Source organism: Pipistrellus hanaki (genome assembly GCF_964339955.1).
Source record: "Pipistrellus hanaki genome assembly, chromosome: 6".
NCBI lineage: Eukaryota > Metazoa > Chordata > Mammalia > Chiroptera > Vespertilionidae > Pipistrellus > Pipistrellus hanaki.
Window position 1 is genome coordinate 73,300,987 of NC_140508.1, and position 27,466 is coordinate 73,328,452.

At 50.5% G+C, this 27,466-nt stretch overlaps 1 protein-coding gene across 5 annotated transcripts in view; it reads left to right on the top strand.

Annotated features, from left to right (window-relative positions):
* ZBTB7C (zinc finger and BTB domain containing 7C) overlaps nt 1-27,466 on the top strand; it is a 255,881-nt gene that overhangs the window by 120,981 nt on the left and 107,434 nt on the right. For all 5 annotated transcript variants that reach the window (XM_084887407.1, XM_084887408.1, XM_084887406.1 and 2 more), the window contains one exon: nt 18,649-18,710. The gene's annotated coding sequence lies outside the window, so the exon portion shown is untranslated. The remainder of the gene's footprint in view (nt 1-18,648; nt 18,711-27,466) is intronic.

Sequence of the window (27,466 nt, forward strand, 5' to 3'; positions counted from 1 at the left end):
AGCAAGGAGGGCCCCTGTGTGCCTTTGCTGAGAGCTGCTATGACAGAGGCCTTCCCTCTCAGCACCCAGCAGCACCCTTGAATGCATAGCCTAAGTCCCTGCCAGGCAGCCCCCGCAGCTAGAGGGCTAAGGGCAAGGGATCAGGTGTGCACTGGGCCGGAGTACGGGAGCTGCCATGGCAAGAATGAGCACAGAAGGCTGTTAGGTGGGGCCCATTAGCTAGAGCCACGTGACCTTTCCCTTGAGCTGAAAGGGAAGGTCTCAGACAGAGTGGGGCAGGTGTGGGACTCGGAGACACAACTGCTCTAAGGGAATAAAAGAAAAATGTGCTTTTAGTTCAAGCAACAATGACAGCAATAAACAATACAGGTTTGCTACCAGCAGAGGCAATTTTCCAGGCACCTGTCTATCCTGTGTGGTGAGAGGCTGGGCCAGGTGACCCCCTAGCTTCCACCTATTATTCACACAGTTTCCTTCTCTGAAAGCCTTCTCTGAAGACTTTCTCCGGGCCTGCTCCTGTGCTGGGTCCTCTGCCCTGGGCAGCTCTTATTACAGGAGAGGTATGGAGAAATGGTGTGTGGGGAAGTGGGGGTGGGAGGGACAGAGACAGCGCCCACGGAAGACAGGAAGTGGTCAGCCAGGGCCTCTGGCATGCTCTGGGCTGTGTCTTGCATTGCTTTTGAGGTTCCGCTTTGGGAGCACTGATTTTCTGCAAAACATTTGGGATGCTTCAGGGGATGGGCTGTGACCCTGACCTCCCAGGCCTGGAGTGCTGGTTGAGAACATACCTCCACAAGGCCAGCTGAAACGGATGCTGCCAGCGCCAGTGGACCACCCTGGAACCCTGCTGTTCAGATGCTGATTTTAAACCAGGCCCATGGATGACAGGGTCAGGGCCGGAGGCAGGCCTGGGGCAGCTGCAGCACCCGAATCCCTTCTACTGTGGGACGGCAGCCTCTCTGCGTCATCACCGTCCTTTGCCGAGCCTCTCTCCACCTCAGTGCACCCAGTTGGCTATCCTGGGTCTTTTGCCTCTCCATATACATTTTATGGATTTTTTTTTTAAAAAAAACAGCTTAATTGAAATAAAATATATGTCATGCAATTTATCCACTTAAAACATACAATTCAATGGTTTTTAATAATAATCATGCAGCCAGCACCACTAGTTCCATAATGTTTCCATCACCCCAAAAAAGTATTCCTTACCCATTAGCAGTCATTCCCCATCCTCCCCTTCTTCAGTCCCTGGCAACCAATTAATGTCTCTATAGATTTTCCTATTCTGGGCATTTCATATAAATGGAATAATATGTAGTCTTTTGTGATGGCTGCTTTCACTTGGTAGGTTTTTAAGGTCCATTCGTGTTATAACATGTATCAGAATGTCATTCCTTTTTATGGCTGGATAATATTTCACTGTAGGAATATGCCACAATTTATTTATCCATTCATCTGTCGATGAACATTTGTTTCCACATTTGGCTATTTTGAATAATGCTGCTATGAATTTTCATGTACAAACTTATGTGTGGACATATGTTTTCGTTTCTTTTGGATGCACACCTAGGAGTAGAATTGCTGCATCCAATGATAACTCTGCATTTACCCTTTTAAGGAACTGCCTGACTTTTCCAAAGGGGCTGCACTATTTTACATTTCTACTAGCAGTATATGAGGGTTCCAATGCTTCCACACCCTTGCCAACATTTGCTATTGGCTGACTTCTTGATTCTAGCCATCCTAACAGCTGTGAAGTGGTAACTCAGTGTGGGTATGATGTGCACACTTCTAGTAGGTAATGATATTGAGCATCTTTTCATGTGCTTATTGGCCATTTGTAGACCTTCTTTGGAGAAATGTCTGTTCAGATCCCTTGACCATGTCTTTAAAATTGGATTGTCTTTTGTTTTTGAGTTCTGAGAGGCTTTTATACATTCTAGGTGTAAGATATATGATTTGCAAGTTGTTCTCCCATTCTGTGAGACATCTTTTCACTTTCTTGATGATGTCCATTAAAGAAAAAAATTAATTCTCATGAAGTCTAATCTGTTTCGTCTTTTGTCACTTGTGCTTTTGGTGTCATACGACTTGAATTTTTAAGTGAGCTTTATTGTGAGCTTAGGGTAACTCTGCGTCATAGTAACTCAACTAAATTGTAAGTATGTCAAGGGCAGAAAATTCCTGTGAAAATCATTGTTATGTCCGCTCAGCCCCTGGACTGGACTTGATTTGGATCCACCTTATACCTGGAGTCAGAATGCAAATACTCATCTCACCCAGGTTCCCAGACACCAGCTGCCTCTTCCAACACTTTAGCCTCTGCACAGTCACAGTCTGAGCCTGAGGGCTGAGTCCCAGGTGCCAACACGGATCATCCATCACCTTGTTGGCATCAGAGAGAGTTAAATGATGCCGCATCCAACGGGAACCCGTTCTTCTCCCTCTCGTTCTGTAATACCCATCTCCATATAAATATATCCAGGGGAATATGTTCTATTTTGCCTTATGGGCAACAGCTGCTGTTTTTGCCAGGCTGTCATCTATTTGGTTGTTACTTTTTTGACTTTATTTTTAAACAGTGGAGCATGGAGTACAGCAACACTGAGCGTGGGACAGATGGAGAGCAAATCCAAATAACAGACTTCCAGAGCCACCCTAATATAAGCGACTGGGCTGGGTGGGGGAATAAAACCAGATTGTGAGCTTGCTCAAAGTAAACAAATATCAATAAATCACAGTCTAAGTGGGGAAAGGGGCAGCAAATAAGGAAGTGCCACACCTAAGCCATTCTGCCTCCACGAGTTTGGGAAGGGGGTGGATGAGCCCACGTTGCCAGGGGCTACCAGACCAGGCTAGGATGAAAGGAAGTGCCGACAAAGCCCTCCTGGGGTTGGCCACAGGTTCCACATTTAGTGGGTGGGGAGGAGCTGGCAGGAGAGAAATGGGATGCAAAGCCACCTCTCTCTTATCTGGGTGGGGAGGCTCCATGTGCTCAGTGCCAGCTAAGATATCTCTTCTTTCTCCCCCCCTCAACCCCTCCTCCCCCTGCCGCCACCATTATCTCATGGGGAATAAGTAGAAGTTAGAGATAAATGAGTTTGCAGGTTGGGGCTTTTTAAAAAGGAGAAAAGAAAACCCACTTTATTAGTTTCCTGTAGAGCAGCCAGCACTGGATACAAGCCTGGGGCTGGGATAGAGGCCTCTGTGATCCCCAGTGGCCGCCTCTGTGTCCAGTCCCGGCAGTGGCAGCTGCTTCATGACCCTTCTCCCAAAGCCACTCTTGTTTACTTGCCTTTTCAAAGTGGACCAGGTGCTGGTGGAACGTGCCTTTATATTTTGGGTGCTGACCCTCAATGCTGTAAACATCTTACTAAAATGCTGCTCCTTCCCCACGGCTCTTGGGCACAGGGGAGGCCCCCAAGGACAGCTTCCACTCTCAGTTATACCCTGACTGGTCCTGCCTTATTCTCTCCCTTGTCCTCTGATTACAGTCTTGTCCTCCCACCCCACCCCACCCCACCTCACCCCCTTTTTTGTAGAGTGCCTAAATCTGCAGTGTCCAGCTGAAGAACTTTTACATATGTAAACGCTCTTGTCATCAGACCATGGTCATGTCACAGAACATTTCCAGCACTGCAGACAGCTCCCTCTTGCCTCCTCCCAGTCAGTGCCCCGTCAAGAGTAACTGATTTCTGCCATACAATAGTTTTGCTGTTTTGAACTCCTATAAATGGACTCATCCATATTCACTCCTTTTGTACTTGACTTGGCATTATATCCAGGAGATTTATCCAGGTGGTAGGATATGTTAAAAGTTCTTTGTATTGTATTGCTGGTGCGACTATCCCACAATTTATTTACCCATTCTATTGTTGGTGGACATTTGCATCACTTCTAGTTTGAGACTATTTTGGGGGGGGGGAAAGCCTCTGTGAACCCCTTATTGTTCGTGTCTTTTGCTGTATGTAAGTATAATTTCTGTTGGGCATATAGGTAAGAGTGGAATTGCTGGGTTATTCGGTGTGTATAGTTAGCTTTCATAGGTATTGGCAATCACTTTTTTGAAGTGATGTATAGATTTACAACCTAGCAGTAATTTAAGAGGTTAATTGTTCCACAGTTTCGTCAACACTTGGTGTTTTATTTTAGCCGTTCTGGTGTGATAGGTGTTGCTGTGGTCTTATTTTTGCATTTGCATGATTTAATGTTTATTGGCCATTTTGATGTCCTCTTCTGTATGGTGCCCATTTAAATATTTTCCCTATTTTTAATGGATATGTCTGTGTTTTTCTTATTTGTAGGCTTTTCTTTGTTCTGGATATCACTCTTATGTGTCTTCTATCTATGGCTTGCTTTTTTGCTCTCTTAAGGGTGTCTTTAAAGATATATAATTGATTTCAGAGGGTAAAGGAGTGAGAGAGAGAGGTAGAAATATCAATGATGAGAAAGAGTTGCATGGGTGGAGAGGAGGGGCCAGTGTTCCAGTGTGACTACTGTCTTTTCAAAGACACCCTCCCACCCTGGAGACTCTGGCCTATTAGGGAGCCTAGATGTAAGTCAGGGATGAGAAAGATGCAGAAGAGGGTGAGCACCTCAGAGAGAATGGGTGAGGCCACGAGGTGAGGGCTCCCCTCTGCCTGGAGTCTGAGGGGGGCATTATACTAGGGTTCCCAGGTTGGGACACCTGGTTCAGGCTCAGAGACCCAAGAGAATGGTTGGGGAGGGGCTACAGCTGTCACTGAAGAATCGCCAGAGAAATTGTGGAGGGAGGAGACATGCCTCCTCAGAGACTCCCCTCCTTTAAGCCCTGCAAAGCACAGGTCACTTGGGGGTGGCTCTTCCTGCATTGACCTTCATGGAGCCTCTCCTGTGGATGGATGCTGGGGCTATAAAAATGAGAAAGACACAGCTCATTTGAGGGAATGACTTACAAGATGGTGCAATGGGGGAGGTGGTGGAGCTCAGTGCTGGACCACAGGAATTCTCAGCCCCGATGGTGGAGCGAGGGGAGGGGCGGTGGCTTGGACCAGTGGCAGGGCCATGTGGGGAACAGGGCCAGGAGTACAGGTGGGAGGTGGTGGTGTGCTCCGGTCTGGAAATACCTGCAGAGGTGAGAAAGGCACTGCCCCCAGGGCTATAGGTACCCAGTACTGTGAGAGACTCCTGGCTGACCCTTTGTCTCCAGGAGTGGACTGCAGGTGAGCACCTATCCCACAGACATCTTTCCCCTCTGCCCAGGCTGTGCCAGCATCAACAGTGTGGTCAGTGTCTGAGCTGCCCTTCCATGTCCTCCCACAGGCAGTGGGCAGAGGGTCCAGGTGTGGTGGGCGGGTGGAAAAGCATTGACAAAGGTCTTCTTCACACACACACAGCCAGTGTCTGAGAACAAGGGCAGGCCTGGCAGAGGCAGGGGCCCTCGCTTTCCTAGCATCAACGCCCACTCCATTGGCCACTGCCACCCAAGACCCTGCCCAGCCTGCTCTTCTTGCCTGCCTCACCTCTGTCCTCTCCAGCCTGGCTGGGGTCTCCTACCCTGCTTCCTCTCCCCATCCTGTCTCTGTTGATACACCGTCTTTCACCTGGGAGATCTCAGCTTGTCCTTCTGGGTTTCCCTCAATCCCACCCACCCCTTGAGCTCAGGCTCCAACCCTTCTCATCAGCCTCCATTCTCACTGCACAGGTGCGTCCTCCAGGCCCTCCTAGCTCTGCTTTGGCTGCTTCTGTGCAAGTGCCCATGGTCCCCAAAGACTGTGAGGCCTTGGGAAGCAGAGTACCCTCCTGTCGCCTCCTCTCCAGCTCCTGCCCTGATGCATAGAGGGGCCATGTGGTCCAGCCCTGGCGGTATCACCCAGGTGTGACTTCTAACTAGGCAGGACCCCAAGCAAGTCTCTCCCCTCTGGGACCGGGAATCACATAGGGAGATGGCAGGCTGGAAGCTGGGAGCTGTGCGCAGCCATGAATGGCAGAGACAAAATTAATGCAGAAAGTCCAGGTGACAGCTAGCTGGGCCTTGGGTTTATGCTGTGACCTGGGCTCTTTCTAGGGAAGAAATAGAACAAAGGCTGCTAGGAGTTGTGGTGTCAGAGAGGGCCCGGGATTAGAAAAGCTGACTTTTATTTACGCAGCCAGGTGGTGAGAACACAGGTGTTTGTTATATGAGGTTTGAGCCTTTTTGTATGCCGGGAATATTTCAAAACACATTTTAAAAAGAAAGAGGTGCCTGAGGCCAAGACAAAGAAGCGGCTCTGGAAAAGATGGAAGGAAGAGGCAGGAGAAAGGCTGGACACCTGGAGTGCAGGTGGAAGGAGGGGCAGGGTCCAGGGGAAGGAGGAAGCAGCAGGAAACCAAAGGCGTGAGTCACTGGGGCTCCGTCAGGAAGTTGCCCGAGTGAGGACCATGGCCTGCACAGAGCCAGAGGTGATGTCATCATGGGAATGGACAACAGATGAGGTTCAATCGAGTGTGTTAGGGAACAACAGAACCCCTTCGGTGCCCGCCTGTGCCCTGGGTTTTGATCCCAGGCTGTGACCATGCTTCCCGGGAACTTGGGCATGGCTGTTGATAGGGTGGAAAGTTCCTTTATTGTCATTGTTATTGTTTAAAAGACAAAACAACACATTTAAAAGTAAGTGAATTTCCTTTTCAGCATGCCTGGTGTTCAGAGTCTGAATCTCTAAAGAACAGGGGCAAGGATTCATTTTCCAAAATTGAGGTATTTAAGTAACAATGCCTTCAGCGACTTCAGTGAGATCTGAGGCGCCAGGCAGTTTATTCGTGAGGAGAGTAGAATTCACCCGCACAGGTGCGCTGACCCGTGCTGCTGTTGGCAGGTTCTGCCTCTGTGTTGGGCCTTGTGTGGCCTGGGCTGGGCACGGGGCTGCCCAGCAGGGGCAGTGTGACGCTTGTGCTCTGAGCTGTGGAGGGTGCCTATGATGCAGCTGTATGTGAAGCAGGATACCATCTGCCTCTGGGGACTGGAACCCCACCTAGAACAGTCCAAAAATCAAAGAGAGGCTTTCTCATTACACATGGTGAGTTGGCCACGTCCATTTATCTCTGCCCCCTTCCCAGTCACCCCTCACTCATGGCATTAAGAAGATGATAAAGCCTAACTCTGCAAGGATGAGGAGAACATAAGAGAGCTGATCACAAATCTGTGGAGGCCAGGAAGGCTGTGGATGGATGATGACCTATCTAGTGGAAGAGAGCTGAGGTCACTTGCTTGGAGATAGAGAGAAGGAGCCAGGAGCCAAGGATTGTGGGCACCTTGAGATGCCGGACAAGGCGAGGAAACAGACCTTCTTCTCTCCTGGAGTCTTCAGAATGAATGCCACCTGCCCACACCTTGACTTCAGCCCAGTGAGACCTATTTCAGACATCTGACCTCCAGAATCAGAAGATAATAAACGTGTTCTTTTAAACCCTTCGTATATGTGGTTTGTTACAGCATCAATGGAACCAATGCAGCTTGGGTTCTGGGACACAAGGGACCTCATGTATGAAGTCCCAGGTGACAGCTGTGCTGCAGGCTCAGATCCAGACTGGAGCCAGAGGACAGGGGACTCTGGATGGAATGACTACTGAAAAAGAAACTAACACATTTCAGTGCAGATTGCTACTGCACTGAAATGTGTGGGAGTGCATTTGTGTGTAAATAATTGTTAGGTGCCTATGAAGCCATTTTTAACACTGGAAAAAATAAGTTATGCAAGAAAGGAAATATAATGTGGTTAATCGATGACCAACAGCTGCACAGTCACAATGCTGGGAACATGGACAATTGATTTCACCAAAAATGGTGGGATCACTGCATTGGGAGGACACAGGAAGCAGAAGTGTGGGTTTAGAGAAGGTGGAGTTTGGGACATAAGAGATAGAAACTTGTTTTCCATTACAGGGCTCTAACAGATAATACCCAAAAGTGGGAGTCTAGAAATAGTAGCTTGTGCTATGAACTGAATTGTGTTCCACTTTACCCCAACCACCCCCCCCAATTTATAGGTTGGATCCCTGACCTCCAGTGTGTCTGTATAAGGAAGCAATTAAGGCTAAATGGGGCCTATGGGTACAGCCCTGATCCAGTAGGATTGTTGTCCTTATGAGAAGAGACACCAGCAAGCTCACTGTCTCTTCACCATGTGAGCAAACATGAGAAGGTGGTTGTCTGCAAGCCGGGAAGCAGGCAATCACCAGAGACCAAATGGCACCTTGACCTTGGAATTCCCAGCCTCTAGGGCTGTGAGAAGTAAATTCATGTTGTCTAAGCCTCCTAGCTTATGGCAGCCCTAGCTAACTAATACAGCGTGTTAGAAACATAGAGGTAAAGAACTTAAGGAGTAACTATAATACAATAAGTGGAACTCCGTGTGGGAAGGGCTGGAGCGAGGACTGATATTTTTCATGGTTTGGCTTTTATTCCTTTTGATTTTTCAGGCCATGTCTTTGTATTAGTTTAATTTCCTTGAAGTTAATCAATTAAAAACCACTAAAGGGAATTTATTGGCCGAGGTAAATGAAGAGTTCAGAAGCCCGATGATGTTCAGTAGCTTGATGAGTCTCCAGCTCATTGTGCTGCAGCTCAGTGCTGCCCTCTGAACTCGGCAATAGTAACAACACGGTTGCATAGCTCCAGGCTTAGTGTGTGCCATCAACCACTCCACTGACGGAGCTTCTCCCCCAGAGGTCCCAGCAAACATCTCCTTGCATCTGATGAGGTGAAATTTGTTCCAATCACCGTGGCCAGGGGGCTGAGCTGAGCTGACCAACTTAAGCCCATTGTGACCCACCCCTGAAACACATTGGCTGTTGGGGCAGGTCGTGACCAGGGAGGAAATTAGGGTGCTCTTCCCAAAAGAAAGAGGGAAAGAATGACAGGTGGTTCAACACAGCCATGTCCACAGCAAATGTGTTCCTCTGGGGAGGGCTTTCCTGTGAATTGTCGGTGCTGCTCATACTGACGATTGATCGGTTGGTCGGTTGGTTTGATGGCATTTGAGTTAAATGGGAACATGCTCTGTGTGGCCCATGACGTAGGGAAGACTGCATATAGAGAAAACGACTTTGATAAGGGACGTTAAAGGAGGGGAGACATCCCATGCTACCATATAAGGGGTTTGGGAAACAAAGAAGAAAGCAGACGTGAGTCCATAGCCCCATCTTCTCAGGGGAGCTGGGCACCACTGGGACTCTGGAGTTGGATATGGTCAAAAATTTCTGCCTCCGGAAGACAGTGTAATTGAGGGACAACTCCTGGACGCTCCCCTGACTCCAAATCTCTCCCCAGCCAACTGATTACAGATGCCTGACATGACATCATTAGAAACTTCTTTCTGGGAGAATTTCCCATCATCTCTGGGAGGGTGGTACATTTGGCTACTGCTTGTCACTAAAGCTGTGGGGTTGGTTTGCCAAATCCTTCCTAGACAGCTGCAGTGGGTGGGAGCCTTGGAAGTAGGAGGGGAAGAGGCGGAAGGCATCTGGAGGCCTAGGGCCCCACTCACCATGGGGTGGAGGGGGGAGGAAGCAGAACCAGGTGAGGACCTGGTGGGGGCAGGGCAGCGTCAGGGCCTTCGTCCCTGGAGAATTAACCTCACCCTGGCTCCCGAAAAGGGAAGCACTAGAGCCCTTTCTACACTGCAGTTCACTATCCTGCCAAACCCACCAGCTCTCTCAGTCCCTCTGATGGATGCCCGCAGCTGGGGGAACACTTGGGGCAGGAAGGTAGCTGTCCAAAACAGCCAGGCCGCGTCTGCTCCCAGCAGCTGAGCTGAATGCTTTCCTAGAGGCAGCTGGCTTAGTTCCCAACCCTGTTTATGCCAGTGGAAGTTGCTATTGTAATTATGCAATTTAATTAAGTATTATACAAATCAATTAAATACCACTGCAAAAAAAAAATAAAAAATAAAGAAGGAGGGAGAGGGAGTTGTTTCAATAAAAACTAAGTTGAAGCCTAGGAAAAGCTCAGAAAAGACCGGGCATTGTTTAAGAATGCTGTTAGATTCTGCGTGGGTGAAACAGCTATAAAAAGTAAGGGAAAGGCCCAAAAAAAGCAAAGGAGACTTTGCACTCGATTATTTTATACGTATATTTATTATCCCACTTTTTAAATAACCTGTCATTGGAAATGGTAGGTAGTGCCATGGGAGTGTGATGCAATAAAGACCACAGCAACAGTTCCAACCAGGGGATACAGAGTTGAAGAAAAGACGTTGGCTTTGCATCCAAGGTTTGGCGAATGAATGTACGAGAACATTTTAGACATTGAAATGGGTGAGAGTGCCTTTTTGGACCACAGGTGCTCAGTTGACTGGGCTCCCCAGAGGTGGCAGAATCGGGAGCAGCGAAGGGGAAGCAGGAAGAAACTTGGGAATGCCTCCAGCCTGGCCAGTCCCTCTGCTCCCTCACAGATGTTTCCCTGGGAGCCTGAGCAAGAAGCTGCTATCCAGCCTCCGCTCTCTCGATTCTCCAGACAGGCTATTGCAGTGGTGAGTCCACCGCTGCCTCAGACTTAAGCTCAGAGGTGGCGGGCACTTGGAGTTCTTTATCTGCCCTTGTAGTGGCATGTTCTGCTTTTCTTTGCACACACCCTCTGTTCCAGCCAGACCTGGTAGTTCACCGCCCTCATTATGCTGGACCCACTCCTGCCTCTGTGTCTTTGCTCCAAGTCTCCTCTTTTTAGACTTCCCTTTGCCCCTATTCTCTATACCCTCCCCAACCTTCACAACTCTGCTTGCTGTCTGCTGCCTCCAGGAACCCTCCCTGATTGTATCCTGAGCCTACTGCATGTACCACCTTCCTATACTTCATTTTGATGACCTTGTTATCTTTCCAAGATAGAGGGAGATTTTAGGTAGTGAGTGGAGGTTCTCACCCAGGTACACTGACCAAGTCATGCCTCCCCCAACTATGAAAATAGAGTTCTTGTTGAGCCCTTCCTGGGTTTATCTCAGACACCTCCACCCAATAATCACCATGCGGTGTGATTGCATAAATCCCTCTATTTTCCCTGCAATGGACATAGAAATTCAGGAGTATTTGCCCTAAGGGTGATTTACAAGCTGATGTGGGAGAACCAATGAACTCCCAGAAGGCTAAGGAGACACCTTCTAGAGCCCTGGGTCCCTACAGGAGAAATCACAGGAGTCTGTTCAACTCGGTTCTGTCCAGCAACTGTAAGTCAGAGGCTTCCTATAAGCTAGGTACTGGGGTGGGAGGTGGGGGGAGAGGAGGGACAGTGGGGTCCAGAGAAGAAGGACACATGATGGTACCTGCCCTCCAGAGATGATAAACCGGTGGGGAAGGTGGCCACAAGTAAGAGGACATAAGACACCTGAGACACAATATGCTGAGAGATAGGAGGTATCTGAGCAGACTTCTTGCAGGAGGTGGTATCTGAGGTGGGGAATCTTGGAGGCGGTCAGGCCAGACAAGAAAGTTCTTGTATGTCACATGGATGCATGTAGTGCTTCCATGGGGCTTAGAGAGGCGTGATGGCTCTTCCTGAGAGGAAGCTGGGTGTCATGCCATGGAATTCCCAGAAAAGAGCTCAATCTGGGTTTTCCCAAGCCCCAAAGGTTGAGGGACACTGCTGAGGTGACGTACCTGCTTGGCCTGGAATAGCCACTTTGTGCCTGTGTCCCAGGTAACTATTAGTAGTGTCCCCATTCCCTCTCAGAAGTGTCCCAGTTGAGACAACAAAATGTATGGCTTCCTTGCCAGGGCTCCACATTGGGAGGGAGTGGTCCAGGAAGGTGAGGGGTGGGAGCTGGAGGGGACAACTGTGGGGGCAGCCCTCTCCCAGGGGTTCCCCTTCAGGTGTAAGGGTTGCCATCCCCTTGTGTCCCCTTTTCCTCGATCCACTACACTGTCCACTCTGCCTGTGCCTTACTTGTCATGGGATGTCACTGTCGGATTAGTCATTGTTATGATGCAGAGTAAACAGCGAAGTTCAAAAATCACAAGTAAGTTCATCTCTTTCCCAGATCACCGTTTCCTTTTAAAACCTGAGAGGGGGGTGGAAAGGTCTTTTCTCTGAAAGAAGACCTGGCGTTACATACTCCTGTCACATTGGACACCAGGTGGAGATAGAACATTCTGGGAAGCAGATTTAGGTAGAGGAGCAAGTGTGAGTCATAGGACTCAGGGCACCAGGAAATAGGTAAGGGGCAAAACCCACAGAGCCAGGCTCCTGTGGTCACGGAAGACAGAACAGGCCTGCCTCCCTGTTTGCTGCGTGGAGTCCTAGAGGCCATCACCTGCCTGATGGTCCCTACAAGGACCGACTGCCCTCTGGTTTACTCTCCCAGCACTTGCCCACAGGCGGCCCTGGCATCCTAGCCCCACTCAGCCACAGAACCAGGCCGGCCGACTGGGGGTACCACCGAGGTAGTTCCATGGCACAGGCCTCCTCTACACCATCAGCCACAGGGATGGGGGACAGAGAACCATCTCCTTAAACCCAGGAGACACCCACCTGCCCTCAGCCTGCAGGGGAGGGTCCTGCTGCTGCTGAGACACCTTCCCCATGACCAGCAGACAGGAGGTGTCCTCACGCTTCTTTCTGTTCCTAGGCGCCTTCATTTTTCCCAGAAGGAATTAGTCAGTATTATGTTAGTGAATATTCTGTGTCATTCCCCTGCGCCCACCCATATTCTGACTCAGAGTTAACCATTCATCCCAGCTCCACCAGTCAGGTGCAGAGAGAGGACCCTCCGCGGGCAGCCTGCCCTTTCCTGCCTCCTCTCCCCCGCCACCAACTCCTCGATGTCCCCCGCAGAAGTCAGAGCAGGGGCCACGGGGGCAGAGGTCTGATCAGCCATGCTCTCTCTCAGCTGCTCCAGGCCATTCCTGCTGACAACTCTCCCTCCAATTTGCCCAGCCCCTGGGACATTCACCGAGGCCAGAAAAAATAAGAGTGCGTGACTGAGCAGCGGGCCTGGGCCCGACTGGGAGATTAGGCTTTTGTTCCTTGGAGGCTCTTCTCTCCCCACCCTCACCCCGCTCTCAAGCCCAGGCCCCAACTGTTGGCTTTGGCTCCTGGCTCAGCCTCCCTCCTTCTCGGAGCTCTTTTAAGATTCCAGGCCAAGGTCACAGAGACTGGGACTTCTAAGGACCATTACCCCCAGAGCAAGGGTTTAAGGAGGGAGGACTCTGTTGCCTAAAAGACACTCTTCCACAGCAACACACAAAACACACTTCCCTTCCCTCTGTCTTTCTCTGTCTTCTGTCTGTCTCTCTGGCCAGTACCCTGCTGGGCTCGGTGGGATGGACTGGACCCCAGGTCACCTCTATAAACACTTCCTGGGTTTCCCCCAGGCACCTCCATGTGGGGCTTTGGGGCCCACGGCCTTCATTCAACACTGGCCTCCCTGCTGTCCCCGTGGGCTGCTTGGCAATGACCTCACACACTTGTCCCCCCATTTCAGGGCACCCTGGCTTCGCAGCCCATCCCGGCCGGAACAGGGATAAATCTATCCTATTGGGTGGGGCTCAGGGCTGAGCAGGTCAGTGTGTGCCAGACGTGCCCCTTCAGAGACACACTCTCAGGGCTCTGGACAGTGATCCTGTAACCAAATGCAGGTCTCTCCCACCGTGTCACTCTCACCTGAATTCTGCTGTTCGTTCTGTTCATCTGCTGAGGGCTCAGGGAGGCTTACAATCGGCTCTTTCCCTTACTGGGGAGAGTGGCAGGCAGGCGCAGTCTCTGTTTGATTCAGTAAGTGGTTGTGGGCACCTACTCTATCTGGATTGGAGGTGGGGCATGGACAGGAAGAGGCTGGTGTAGTCTGGCTTGCAGGCAGCAAGCTGAGCCTCTTTTTGACACCCTCTCTGGTGAGCCTGGCTCAGGCCTGTGCTCGGGGAGGAGAAGTGAAGGCTGAGCCATTGCCCAGGAGCCAGGGCTCCCCTGGTTGGTGGGATGCAGATCCTTTCTGTGTCACCGATGGAGGCCCTGCTGGCCTACCCACTTGCTTTCCCATAATGTCTTTAACATGTTGGCCTGACAGGGTTGTACTTCCAGTTGTGAGGCTCAGGCTGGTCTCCAGCCTCTCCTCCAAGCCCCCAGCATGGGGCCCGACACCCAGTGGAGCCCAGATTAGGGTGGTTGTTTTTTGTGTTGTTGTTTTTCTTTAATTAATAGACTTTATTTTACAGAGCAGTTTAAGATTTATAGGGAAAAAATGAGCATTAAGTACAAAGAATTCTTACATACCCCAATTCCTCTCTTCTCCCCCCTCCGCAGTTTCCCCTGCTTATTAATATCTTGCATTAGTGTGGTACATTTGTTACAGTGGAAGAACTAATATTGACAACGCCATCGCCACTCGTTTACAGTAGGGTTTGTTCTTGGTGTTGTACAGTCTATGGGTTTTGACAAGTGTATAATGACATGTATCCACCATCACAGCATCATAAAGAGTGCTTTTATGACTCTACAGTTCTCTCTGCGCACCTATTCATCCATCCTCTCTTCCTCCTGGGAACCACTAGTTTTGTCTTCTCCTGAATGTCATAATGTTATAATAAGAGAGGGATATGCTAAATATTCCTTTATGCCTGAGGTGTAAAGACCAACAGTATAATGACCGGATCATGGATCTGCAGGAGGGTGAAGCAGCAAACTACAACTGGGCAGCGTAGAGCTACAGGAGGGGGCAGGGCAGCAAGCTATGGGGGGGAGGAGGGGGCGCGCGCAGGGGAAGTGTAGCTTTAAATGCATTTTCAACTAATGATATTTTCAACTTTCTGTACATTTATCAGATGTAACTGTAAGTCCAGGAGCAGCTGTGCTTTTTTAAAGTCATAGAGCATCACACTAATACTAGTTAATATTAACTAATATTACTGCTAATGTTAATATTAGTGTTGTGAGTCATACGGCTTTGATTCCAGAGGTGGGAGCACGGTGTTGCTGGGCACACATTTGCAGACAGATTCCCAGGGCCTGTGTACCCTCAGGGCAGAGAGAAGGAGGGTGAGGATAGAGAGAAGGAGAGTTGGCCTGCACAGTCTGGGCCAGGGCTGTCTCTCCCCACCACATGGGCTGCGGTCGGAGCCCTGCAGTCCCTAGAGGTTGCTTCCTTCTCTCCTGTGGGGGTGGGGGTGGGGCATGGGTAGCTATCTGCCCGCAGAAGTCCAGGCCTTGACAGACAGCATGGACTAGTCCCAGAGCCAGGGGCTGGGGAAACAGGGTCTTAGATGATGCCCTTTGGCTCATTCCTAGTCTTTCCTGGAGATTCGAGAAAACAAGTTATTAGTCCAGACTGTTCCTTAATGATCTAATGAGAGCAAGGCAGCCTGATTGTTGGGTTTGAGAGCCCCTGTCGGGGTCTGGAGAGGCACCTACAATCACTAGGGCTCTTTGCTGGCTGAAGGGGTTAAGAACTCACACTTTACCTCTCTGGAGGGGAAGTGGGCCCAACACCTGGGAGGATGGGGAGGATAGGAGAGTAACTGTTAGCCTGGAAGGTTGCTAACTTGACATTCTCACCTCGATTCATGATTTTATTTTTGTTTAAGTTGGAAGGGTCCCCGGCGTCCACACCCTCCATTTGCAGAGAAGTCTAAGGCTCAGAGAGGGGAAGAGGCTCACCCAGAACTCCCGTCCAGCTTTTCCTGTCTCGAAAGCCTGAATCCCACCCCCACCCCCCATTTTTATTCTTTTTTTTTTTTTTTTTTACTTGTTCCACTATTTTTTAAGGCTTAAAAAACCATTCCAAGAAAAGAATCAGGACCCTGAAAAAAATAGTCTATGCTATTCATTCGCTCTCACTCGGAGAAGCTGTTAGCTCTAATGACCTTTCCAAATTAATAAAATCTGTAAATGCTCGATTGTTTATTGCACACATTGCGTTACACCTCTAAAGAACTGGCGGGAATGCGTGCCCATCTGGAGAGCTTAGCTGCAGGGCTCTGCGGCCAGCACGGCTGTGCTCCCTTCCACCCCCGCAGCAGGAGAGCTGTGGTCAGGTTCCCTGAGAAAGGGCCGCCTCCAGCAGCCTTGAGCAGCCCACGGAGAGCTCAGCCTTGAGAGAGGGATTGTGGTAGAGAAAAATTTAGTGACAATCCCTGACCAGGGTCCTGCTAAAGGTTTCTTGGGAGAGGGGTCACTTCCAGACATAAGGACCTAAGCAAGGGTCCCGGCTTATTGTTGAGGGCTCTCAGAGAAAGCAGAAGAGGGAGGTCTCTAGAAGGCTTGATAGAAGAGGGAACTTGATGGAGGTCCACAAGAAAGAGTAGGGTTACCCGGCCGGTGTAGCTAAGTGGTTGAGCATCGATCTATGAACCGGGAAGTCCATGTTCGATTCCCAGTCAAGGCACCTGCCGGGGTTGTGGGCTCAGTGCTCAGTGTGGGGTGTGCAGGACGCAGATGATCAGTGATTGTTTCTCATCATTGCCGTTTCTCTCCCTCTCTCTTCCTCTCGGAAATCAATAAAAATATTTTCTTTAAAAAAAGAAAAAGAGTAGTATTAGATCAGGTGGGGGACACCGGAAAGGGCTTGTTAGGCAGGGAGCACAGAGTGAGCCATGGGTAACAATGGGGGTGCCATTGCAGCCCACGTGCCTGGGGAAGGAGGCAGGCAGAGGACATGGTGAATGGGACTGTTGGGGTGTTAGGAGGCCACATTCTGAGGGCGATGGTAGAGATGAGCAGAAGAGAATTCTGTTTCTCAGCCTTCGCACCTCTGCCTGCGACTGTGCTGCACCAGTGCTGTGCTTGCCAGCCACGGTCTCTCTGGCCCAGCACCCTCCTCTCCAGTGTGTCCTTGAAACCTGGTGTCCGTCTCCCTGTCAGAGCTGTGGACGGTACAGGCCAACTTGAGAACAGGCCAGTTTGATGGACATGGATGGAAGTCTTGTAGAGAAATGCTTTGTAGGTTGTGCTGCTATTGAAGGGGGATTTTAAAATTGTAAAATATGCACAGAGCAAATAATTTAGGTCGTTAGCTATATTTAAGTGTACAGTTTAGTGGCATTGAGTATAGTCATATTGTTGCACAGTCCTCGCCACGATCCATCTCTAGAACGTTTACATCTTCCCAGACTGAAGCTCTGTACCGATTCAGCCCTAACTTCCCATTCCTCACTCCTCCCCCAGCTTCTGGTAGCCTCTATTCTACTTTCTGTCTCTATGAATTTGACTGCTTAGGGACCTCATATGAGTGAAATCATATAGTATTTGTCTGTTTGTATCTGGGTTATTTCACTTCTCATAATGCTCTCCAGATTCATCAATGCTGTAGCATTTGTCAGAATTTCCGTCCTTTTTAAGGCTGAATAGCATTCCATTGTTGGTATAAGGCACATTTTGTTTACGCATCCATCCGTAAACTGTTTGTGGCACATGAGTTACATCCATCTCCTGCTGACTGTGAATGATGCTGCTATGAACGTGGGTGTGCAAGTATCTGTGTAAGTCCCTTACCGGAGCATTTTGAGCTTTTCCAAAAAATGTGCTTTAGGCTTTCAAATGGTCAGGGCCGATCGCTGGCCCTCGCTGCTATCGCTCCCCGAGACGCAGGCTGCCAGCTGGCCGCTGCCCACGTGCGCAGTCTCGTCTGCCTTGAGCGGAGTCATTACCCTCCTCCAGGGACGCAGTGTGAAGGCCGGACTCTGGCCCGCATGGCCTCCCCACGCCCCGCTAAGCTGCTCAGTCTGTGCCTTGGCCAGTGTCAAGGCCTCCTCGCCTTCACGTCTTGTCCTGAAACACATCCATCATGTTGATTTTGTCCCCCACTACGGTAGCAAGTGTTAGGTTCTCTCTCTTGGTAAATTCTTTCTCCCACCTTCTGAAATGTATTTGGCTATAGTTATAAAAGCCAAGGGAAATCGCTCATGCACTGTTCTCCCTCCTTGTTCTGTATCCCTCCGTCCTCCCGGCCCACTCCCCGCAAAAGAAGGACTAAAGGACATCCTTTCTTGAAGCATCACTACCTCTGGGCATTAATTGCCTCTGCAGACCCCCAAGTCACTTAAAACACATTAAAGTGGTGACACACTCAGGCAGAAGGCAGGAGGATTCACGGTGGAGGTTGGCATTGTCATTAACTCAAGTCTGTGGTGTCAGCTCCGCCTGCACGGAACGTCCTGCCTGGCCTGAGAGCCGACCCTCGCAATGCATTCTCTGGCCTTTGTTGGTTTGTGTCAGCTCTTGAACATTATTTAAATGTAGTTTGGGGCCCATGCATGCAATTACCATTGTGTTATTATTCAGAACCAGATTGTTAAGATTCAGGCAGCTGTACAAGGAGATGCCCTGTGCTGTGAGGTCCAATTTAGGAGGGCCTTCCGAGCTGGCAGCAGGGTTGCTAGGCAACCCCATGCTACAGCAGAGGAGGCCTCACTCCAGAGTGGGAAGAAGCCCAGTGCCTTCAGGGAATTGGAGGCAGTGGTCAATCTGAGACTGGCATGGCGCCGGGGAGGGGGAGGGAGGCGGCATGGATGGAGCCCACGGCCTGGCAGGGGTGGGATTCTGCGGGGAGCCAGGGGCACCCACCCAACTAGCACAGGGTGTTCCTGGGAGGGGAGTGTGCTGCTGGGAGTGAGAATGCAGGGAAGGCGCAGAAGCCGGAGGTCAGCCAGGAAACTGCCGAAGGATGCTCAGAGCAGATGCTAATATACTTCTCCATCCATTTCTTCTCTTTGCAGGAAATGAGCAGGTTTGCAGAGAAACTACTGGCCTGAAATTTAAGACAAAGGCGTCGTTGCTTGTGAGTATAAATTTTGCTTTTTTAGGTCTGTGGTTTGACAGTATTCCTGTGGAGTGGGCGGGTTTCCCTGTTTGGGGAAGGGAGCGTGGCCTGACGGAATTGGCTTTCGGCTCTTCTTCTGGAAGGTGCCTCTGGCTGGGTGGGGCTGGACCGGGACTGTAGGCTTTGAGTGGAAGGCACATGGTTTGAACCCAGCTCTGCCCTCTAAGTTGAGAGCACTCCCATGGCTCCTGAAAGCGTGTCCTCCCTTGTGGTCGCTGGTACAGGGAGAGGAAGGCTCCTCCGGGATGAGGAAGATGTGCCACAAACAGTTTGCACAATTCTAAGTTTGGTACTAGGTGGACCCCATTCAGAATAGTAAATTCTCATATAGGCCCTTTAACAGTGTGGTAAACTATGACCCAAACCTTTCCTTAAGCTGAGAATATCTGGCACTGGCTGGAGCCTCTGAAATATAAGAGTGGCAGCAGCAGGGGCCTTGGGACGGAGCTGCTGTCCATCCAGTGTAGGGAGAGAAGACAGTTTTAATGAGACCATCGAAACACTGTATGAATGGGCAGTCCATCCTGCTGTGGTTCCCGTGGCTCAGGCAGAAATGCTGGTGACAAAGAGCAGTTGGGAAGACTTCCTGGGGAAAGAGGGACTCGAGCGGGCTGGTGGAGGAGGGAGGAGCAGGGCAGAGGCATCGGGTGGGGAGACCAATGGCCTTGAACGAGGCTGTCACAGACATGGGTCCGATGGGGAGCTGGTGTGGTTGGGCAGGGCCAGGTGGTAAAGGGCTTTGAATGGCTTCAGAAATGGTCCGTGTGCAAAGAGTCAGGCTGGAATCAAATCTCCCTCATTTCTGCAAATAAAATTAAGTTTCTGCCAGTTTGTGACTCATGCCACAAATGGGTTTTTCACCTCCTCCAAATTCAAGGTTGTATTTGATATCACTATATACACTAGATTATAGGAAATTCACATTGGGGATCCTCCCTATATTTCTCTCTCTCTTTCACACACACACACACACACACACACACACACACACACAGCCCTCCCCAGACAGCTGCAGCCTAGGGCCTCCAGACACCGTGACATCAATGATGGAGACACACCCTGAGTGCCAGATGGACAGTCACCAGGACAGGTCTCCCAGCGTCCACTTGCTTGTCCCCAGAGCTGCTCCTCCCACAGGGAGCTCTGTGAGACTATGCCCAGAATGAGGGGCTGCTGGGCTGTATTCGTTTAGCAGAGGTTATTAATTACTTGTTCCAAGCAACCAGAGGAAGCTTCCAAATGTCAAGAACAACCACCAGTATTTACGCTGAGTCGCCAATGGCAGCACGCTCGACATCGCCTCAAGGGCCTCAGAGGCTCCATCAGGCATGCCATTGTGCAGATGAGGAAACTGAGGCTCCACATGGTTAAACGTTTGGTTCAAGTTCGCTCAGCTAGTGAGTGGTGGAGCTGACTTGCTTCGGCAGGTACTAGATACCTGGTTATGGGAGAGGCCTTCTGGGTCTTCCCCCTCCTCCTGCTCCTCCTTCTGGGGAGGAAGAGTACAGGGGTCTGGTTGGGGAACTCACTGTTCTGGATGGTCCCCATTTTGCTGCACTGGCTTTCATGGATACATGGTGTCGGCCTGGTGGTCTTTGGCTGGGCAGGAAAGTGATTATGGTTCTGCCCATGAAGAAGGAGTATAGTGTGTGCTCCTGTCACCAGGGACAACCCTCTGGGAAGACACAGGGGGGCTCCATTTGGAGCCATTGGTGACTGAGTTAGGTTAGGTTCTCTGGAAACAGAGCCTGAGACAAAGGTTCAGGTGCACTGGATGCATCTAGGCGAGGTCTAGGGAACTCTTGTCAGAGAAAGGAAAGCAGGAAATGGAAGGAGTGGCTGAGCAAGGATGGGACAGCACAGGCGTCTCCTTGGCTTGATCCATGTGACTTGCACTGCAGATGTCTGTACTGGAGGCAAGGGGCAGGCCTCACCTATGCCCTCATTAACCATCGGGACCCAGAGTGGTGCTGCTGACGCAACCTCCAGGCATCCTCTTGACCACGAGAAGGGGTCCTAGTACATCCCAGGTGAAAGTCGCTGGGGAGCGGGCACCCAGCAAGTAGAGGGGATCTGAGTGGGGCATCTGTTGCATTTGCCCCTGCTGAGCGCCCCTGCTGTGAGTTTTCACCTGACCTGGCAGTAATCTTCCTTCTAATACGTTTGTATCTTAAAGAGTGTGGGTGTTCAAATAGAAATCAGTGGTGTCAGAGTCTGTTTTCACTGAAACACTGTGTGCCTTTTAACTAATTTTATTCTTAATAAAGCCCCATGGCTCTAGATTAAAAAGTACAGAAAGTATACTGTGCAAAGCCTTCTTCCCAATGTTTCTGGGATTTCGTGTTATTTTCCAGTGATGGTTTATGCACCCCAACAAAGGTGTGGCTTGGTGATTCTGGTGCAAAATAGGTCCCCAAGAGTCAGAGCAGCGGGGCTATTCCAAAAAGATGGAGCTGAAATAGGCCCTTTCTTTGGAGAGAGAGCAACACCCTGAGTCAGCTCTCCTTGGAATGTTCAAAACCCACGAAAACTTGGCAAGCATTTCCAAACTCCTTAGAATCCCTATGTAAATAATTGATATCAGAATGGCCAATTATTATTTCCTCATTACCACAAATCACATACGAAGAGTTTGAGATGCTGTGGTGCAGCCCTTGAAATTTCCAAACATTTAAAATAATTTAAAACCTCCCTGAATTCACTCTTCATCCAAATCACTGCAGTCCTGCGGTACCCATCGCATCATGCCATCTGCATATTGTCCGGGGACTTACCGAAATGCGTGCTGTTCCCAAAGCGTGTTTAGATCCGCAGTGTCAGACCGCGTGACTGTTCACTGTGGTTCCCTTTAATGGAACGACTGGACTGTAACTGGGAGGTGCTTTCTCATCACAGGGGCGGGGCCATGATGGACAGGCTCCTTGGTTGGCCAGCTCCCTGTCCTAGGAGGTGTCCAGAGGAGAGTCGGAGGTGTCGGGAGTCGAGAGAGTGGCTGGGTCATCTGTCAGCTGAGTCACGCAGGAAATTTACCCCACGTGACAGGCAGGCTTAGGAGGCTCTGAGAGTCTGGTCTGTGCAGCTCCTTGTTGTTATTGCCTTGATGGCCATTCGCCTCCCTTGAAATCCAGACAGGGCTCAGCCTGTGTGCTTATCTTCCAAGTTTTGCTTCCACAGATTTTGTCTAATGCCTAGAAATGTCCACATAGAACTGACTGTAGAACCACATAGGCCTGGCATGTATGTTTTTCTCTTGCAAGCGAGCCCCTTGCTGCCAGTTCTTCTTCATGTTGATGCTCTCTCTCAAGTTGCAAGAAAATCCTCTAACTTTGGTTTGACCTGTTCAAACCCAAGACAGATGTTGCTGGCACCCCCACAAGGCAATGAGGAAAAAAAAAAAATCTCATTTCCGCCCGAGAAATAGAATCATTATCTTGATTGAAATAATATCTTGCCTCAACCTGCAACCAGATAAAGCATCAAATTGGTGGCATTTTCTTATCGCTGCCCAGAGTGTGCAGGACACAGAGTAATGGCCTGTCAGCTGCCTCTGGTGGGGTGGGACTTCTATGGCAAAGCCCACAGCTCAGGGTCCGATTTGGATTACATGCTGTCTGGTGCCACAGAGCACGATTCCATTCATGACAAATATTATATTCAAAGGGGAAGTTAGTGGAGAGCCTAGAACAGTGCAAGCAATAAAAGCAGCCGTTATTACGGTGATTGTTTTTAATTAGCTTCCCACAGATGGGCAATTGCAGGAGTGATGAGAAGCAGTAGATGTTCATGTCCTTTCAGGCTGTGAATGCCCTGGAACCTGGGCCCCTGGGCCTCTGGGCCTGAGCTTCCCGCGACTCCGTCAGAGTAAGGGCATGACTGGGCTTGAGAAGGCAGACAAGTTGCTGGTTTGGGGTGGAGAACAGGACATCCAGAGGCCAACAAACCAATATCTTTGGGAAGGAAACAGAAAGAGTGGAGGACAGGGAGGTGGGGGGTCTGGATTCCAGCCCAGGCCTTCCATTTCCACCGTACAGCTTTGGTTTTCAGGGCTCAGTCTCCTCATTGTTCAAAGAGGGTAAATGGGGATGTCAGGAGAAGGAGGTGAGGTGTTGTTTATGCAAAGTCTAGGATGCTGGCTGTACCCTCGGTCCCCCCTGTCCACTGTGGGAGGAGGCTCTGCTTCATTCTGGAAATGTTTGAGTGCCTACTCTGTGACGGGCGTGTTCTAACCATTTTGCATGTATTAATTCACTTAATCCTCACAACAATGCTACACATTACAAACACATATTGTCCGCCTTTTATAAGTCTGAAGGAACAGAGGGGCTAAGTAAGTTGCCCTAGGTCACACAGCGAGTAAGTGGTGGAGCTGGGATTGGAAGCCAGACGGTCTGGTTGGAGCATTTGAAAACAAAATAGACTGCATCAAGGCTAAATGAAATAGTTACAGCACATTGGGCTTTCACTTGAGCTTTAGATATAATCCTGTGAGAGGCAGAAACAATTCTAATAGCATCTTTGTAATGTTTCAGGAGGCATAGAGGTGGTCTCTTCGGTAGAGGAGGAGGGTGGAATAATATTCTAGCCAAGGTTCCTGACCTTGGGCACCTGGAGGCTCAGATCCTCCTTCCCACGGCATCCTGCAGAGCTCTGCCCAGCTGGATGAGCACTGGAGAGCAGCAAGGTGTGCAGGACTTGTCCCATTTACCCCCACTCGGCCCACCCCAGCTTCCCGTAGAATCCTTCTGGGTCCTTGGGCTCTGCTGTCTGTCAAGCCTTCCCCAGAGAAGGAAACCGTCCCTCACACTCTCCTCTCTCCCAGGCACCACATATGTGAGACGAAAGCCTGTGCTTCAGAACCTTGTTCTCAAGCAAAGACCTGGTCCGTCAGTGAGCATGCCTCATTACCATGGTAATCACCAGCCGAAGGGAGGGATTTTCTAATACATTTCCATCAGAAATGTGGACAGGTGTGCAGGGAAATAGACATGTATCAACAAGATAGGTGTTGGGAGATTAACAATGGATTTAGGATTACTCAAGGAAGCAAAAGGAAAAAGAAAAAAAAATACCTTTGCTTACAGTCAGGGTCCTTCCAGCCTTACCTCTGACCACTTCCTGCCACACACACACCCACACCCACACCTCCCTCCCACCTGGGCCTTGGAGCTTTTCACTCACAGTCCTCCTTGCCCATCCCTCCCCTCTCTCCTTTCTACTTCCTAATCCTCTGTTAAATTCCAGCTTCTCCTGGAAGCCCTCTTTGGTCCACTCAGCCCCCAGGCATCTGCCTTCCCTGGCATTCTGCAGCCCCACACTGGGTCTTGTGTCCCTGGTTCCCTGATGAGCAGGAAGGCCCCCTGAAGGACATGCATTCATTGACTTAACAACCTGGGCCAGCAGAGCCAGACCTGCTTATCTGCTCTTACCAGCTGGGTGCTCCAGGTCCTCACCACCCTCCTCCAACCCCTCCATGGTCCTCCAGGACAGCGAGCCTCCAGTGAGCTCAGAAGCCTTCCTTGGGGTCCCATTAGAAACACTGCAGTGACACCTCTGGGTGACTGGAGAGTGCTGAGAGCCAGACTGTACGGTTCCTTCCAGAGGTGAAGGTGGTGTGGGGGTCCAGAAAGGCATGCAGAGTGCTCTTGATGCCTAAGCCTCAGGGTCCCTGAGCCATCAGGCCCCAGGCCCCCTTCTGAATCAGTTCTAGCTCTGCAGATGGGAGACCGCACTCCTGGGACCAGCAGAGGCCTTCCCACCCAGCCGAGGCCACCCTGGGCTCCGTGGGGTAGGGGGTCTACTGCAGGTTGGGGCCAAGGAAGAGGCAGCCTTGCCTGCTGGGCCCTGACACATGGGCCATCACATGTTTCAGACACAGCAAGTCAGGGTTTCTCTGTCCCTGACAGGCTTCCTCTTCACTTTGAAGCAGGACAATGCCTCTGAGAGGTTGCCAGACTACTCTGCTTTCAGTTGGATGAATAATAAAGAGCCCGAGTCTCTGGGCACTAATATTGAAGAATGTATCCTGCCACGTGTCCCTCGAGCTGAATTGGTTCCTAAAGAGTGGATAACAAAAGGTTTAAACCAAAAAAAGAAAGGCCTTCCTGCATCCACTTTTCTCCCTTTTAATTCCCTTCCTGTAATGCTTCTCAGTTAACAGCGGCTTCAGAAAAACACAGTAATAGGAAAAGTAGGAAAAGATGAAAGGAAGTTGGGACAGGAAGCAGTGAGCCCAGGAGGAGGCTCAGGAGCAGCGGCCCTTCAGCCCTAGCTTTTGTTTTGAGTGTGAATGGCTTCGCGGTGGGTCTCCTCCCTGAGCCTGGTAACACCGGCCTCACCGGGCCAGGCGGCCAGGCACAGCCTTCCTCCACAGGTGTCTGCTCCAGGCCGGGCCCTGGCAGAAAACACGCGCCCATGCAAAGTGGATGATTTGAACAGAATTGGATCCAAAGGCCAGTGCAGGGTATAAGGCAGCCACAGGATCCAGGGCAGGATCCCTAGCACTGAGTGTGGTGACACCCCTGGGGCTGAAGGGACATGGAGACGGGGAGCTGAAAGCAGAAATAGGGTGCTGTGGAGGGGGCCAGCCTACCTGGGTTGTGACCTGAGGCACCCCTGAAGACAAGAAGCCCAGGCATAGTCACTCGACCTCCACTCTCTCCCTCCCTCTCCTGGGGCCCCACTTCTGAGCTGACCAAAGGGAGGGTAGAGGGCAAGGAGCCCCAAGAGCCCAAGGGGTCAGCCTCCAGGACACAGGGTGGAGAGAGGGCTGGAGGGACAATTGGAGACAATGGCACATGCCTCTTGCCCAAATGACAGACCAGAGGTGAAGGGAAGGCCTAGTAGTCTCATCTGGGCAGACTTGACATTAGGGCCTATTTCAGGGTCTCCTAGTGCCTCCTCTTCAATCTACTTTCCAGGGATCACAGTTTTTACTAAAACAATGCTGTCCCGGCGGGTTCCCCTGGGGGAGGGGAGACGGGGCCACAGTGAATCCATACTGAAATGTCACATCCAATCCTTCACCAGGAGGAGGTGAAGGCAGGGACTGGAGTAGCTCCAGCAAGGTGCCAAGGGAGTCCAGGAGGGGGCCTTGCAGGAGGGTGCGAGCTGTGGGGAAAGGACTTGGTAGCTGAAGAAAAATGTAGGTCAGGGCCAAGAGTACAGGGCCCTGAGTTCATCCACCGGAGGCTAGCCCCGGGCTCTTGGCCTTGACCTGCACTTTTCCTCACCTGCCACGTCCTTTCCCTTCGCTTGCACCCTCCAGCTGCAGTACCCCTGTGGCTCTTGGCACTGCGGGCAGCTCTCAGCTCTGCACCCTCCTCCTTCAGGGCTTATGCTGATGAGAAGCAAGGCCAGTGAAGTTACAGCGCGTGGTGATCCAGCCCTTTCCATGGCCTGGCCTGAGCTAAGCACTTTCTAGCATAATCGGTTTTAATTGTCCCACCGCCCCTACGGTGGGTACAGAGATGAATGTCACTTGTTCAAGGCCACATTGAACCCCCGATTGATTGTGGATCTGTCCCCTGGCCGATGAGAGCTTGCCCTGCAGAGAGGGGAGCATCATTCACTCATAGGTTGCCATATACATTTCAAACTGTTTTATTTGGAAAAAATCTTCAAATTGAAGAAAAGCTGCAAAAATAAAAGCAATACAAATACCCTTATATCCTAGACTCATCTGTGGTTCAAATTTTACCCTATTCCCCTTATCATTTGTGTTCTCTTTTAATTATTCATATACACGTTTTGTTTAAGTGTTCACACAACACGGAAATTACCCCCTGGCATGGAGTGGAAGCTCAATGAGCATTAGTTTCCTGAATTTTGAAGGGATTTGCTGATTTCCGTAATCAGGTGGAGTCATGATGCAGGAGTAGAAAATTGTAACAAACAAGATTTGAAGTAGAGTAACGGTTTCCCTGCCCTTGAGAGAGGAGGAGGCATTGTGCAGGACCATAAGAAAGTTGGGGCTGGAAGGCAGCATTGAGGTGTCCATTTTACAGAAATGGAAACTGAGGCCCAGGAAGTGTTCCCAGGGTGTTAGTGATTCACAGTGGGTTAATGTTGTGCTCCCCTGAGTCTTTTTAGGAGCAATATGGATGCTGGTTCTCTCACCCCCCACCCCAGCCCTGGAAAGCACACGTGATTGTGTGCCTCTCCCCAGACCTTCCGACAGCCTTGCCAGTGTCTCCTCCCTAAACACGCTCACTGGGAAGGAGAAGAAGCAAATGCCTAGAATGAGGCAGGAGACAGGATGGAGAGAGAGCAGCAGCCCCACTTGACCATCTCCACCCCAGGCCACACCCCTGAGGGAGGGACCACTGAAGGACCCCAGACCTGTCATTTCCCTCCTGTTCTCAGCAGAGGGCAGGTGAAGGCATTCCCTGGCCTGTGTGTCAAGTCAATCAAGTTTGTGGGGAAAATAATAAATCTGCAGCCATGTGGCCAAGCTCGTCCTTCAGATCCCACGTATCTGCCTCTGTTCCCAGCTCAGCTGATTGAGGCCAGGAGTCGGCTGACTCTCCCAGACCACATTTGAGGAGGGTGGCCTGAGAATGCCTATGTGGCTTCCCACTCCTGCCTCTCGCACCAGCAGGGCCTCCCCGCCCGCCCACCCCCTGCAGCCTGAAGCACTCACTGTGAGAACTGAATGATCCTGGAGCAGAGTCTCAGAGGGCACCAGCCCTACCTCCCCCCCGGCCCCCTGCTCTGCC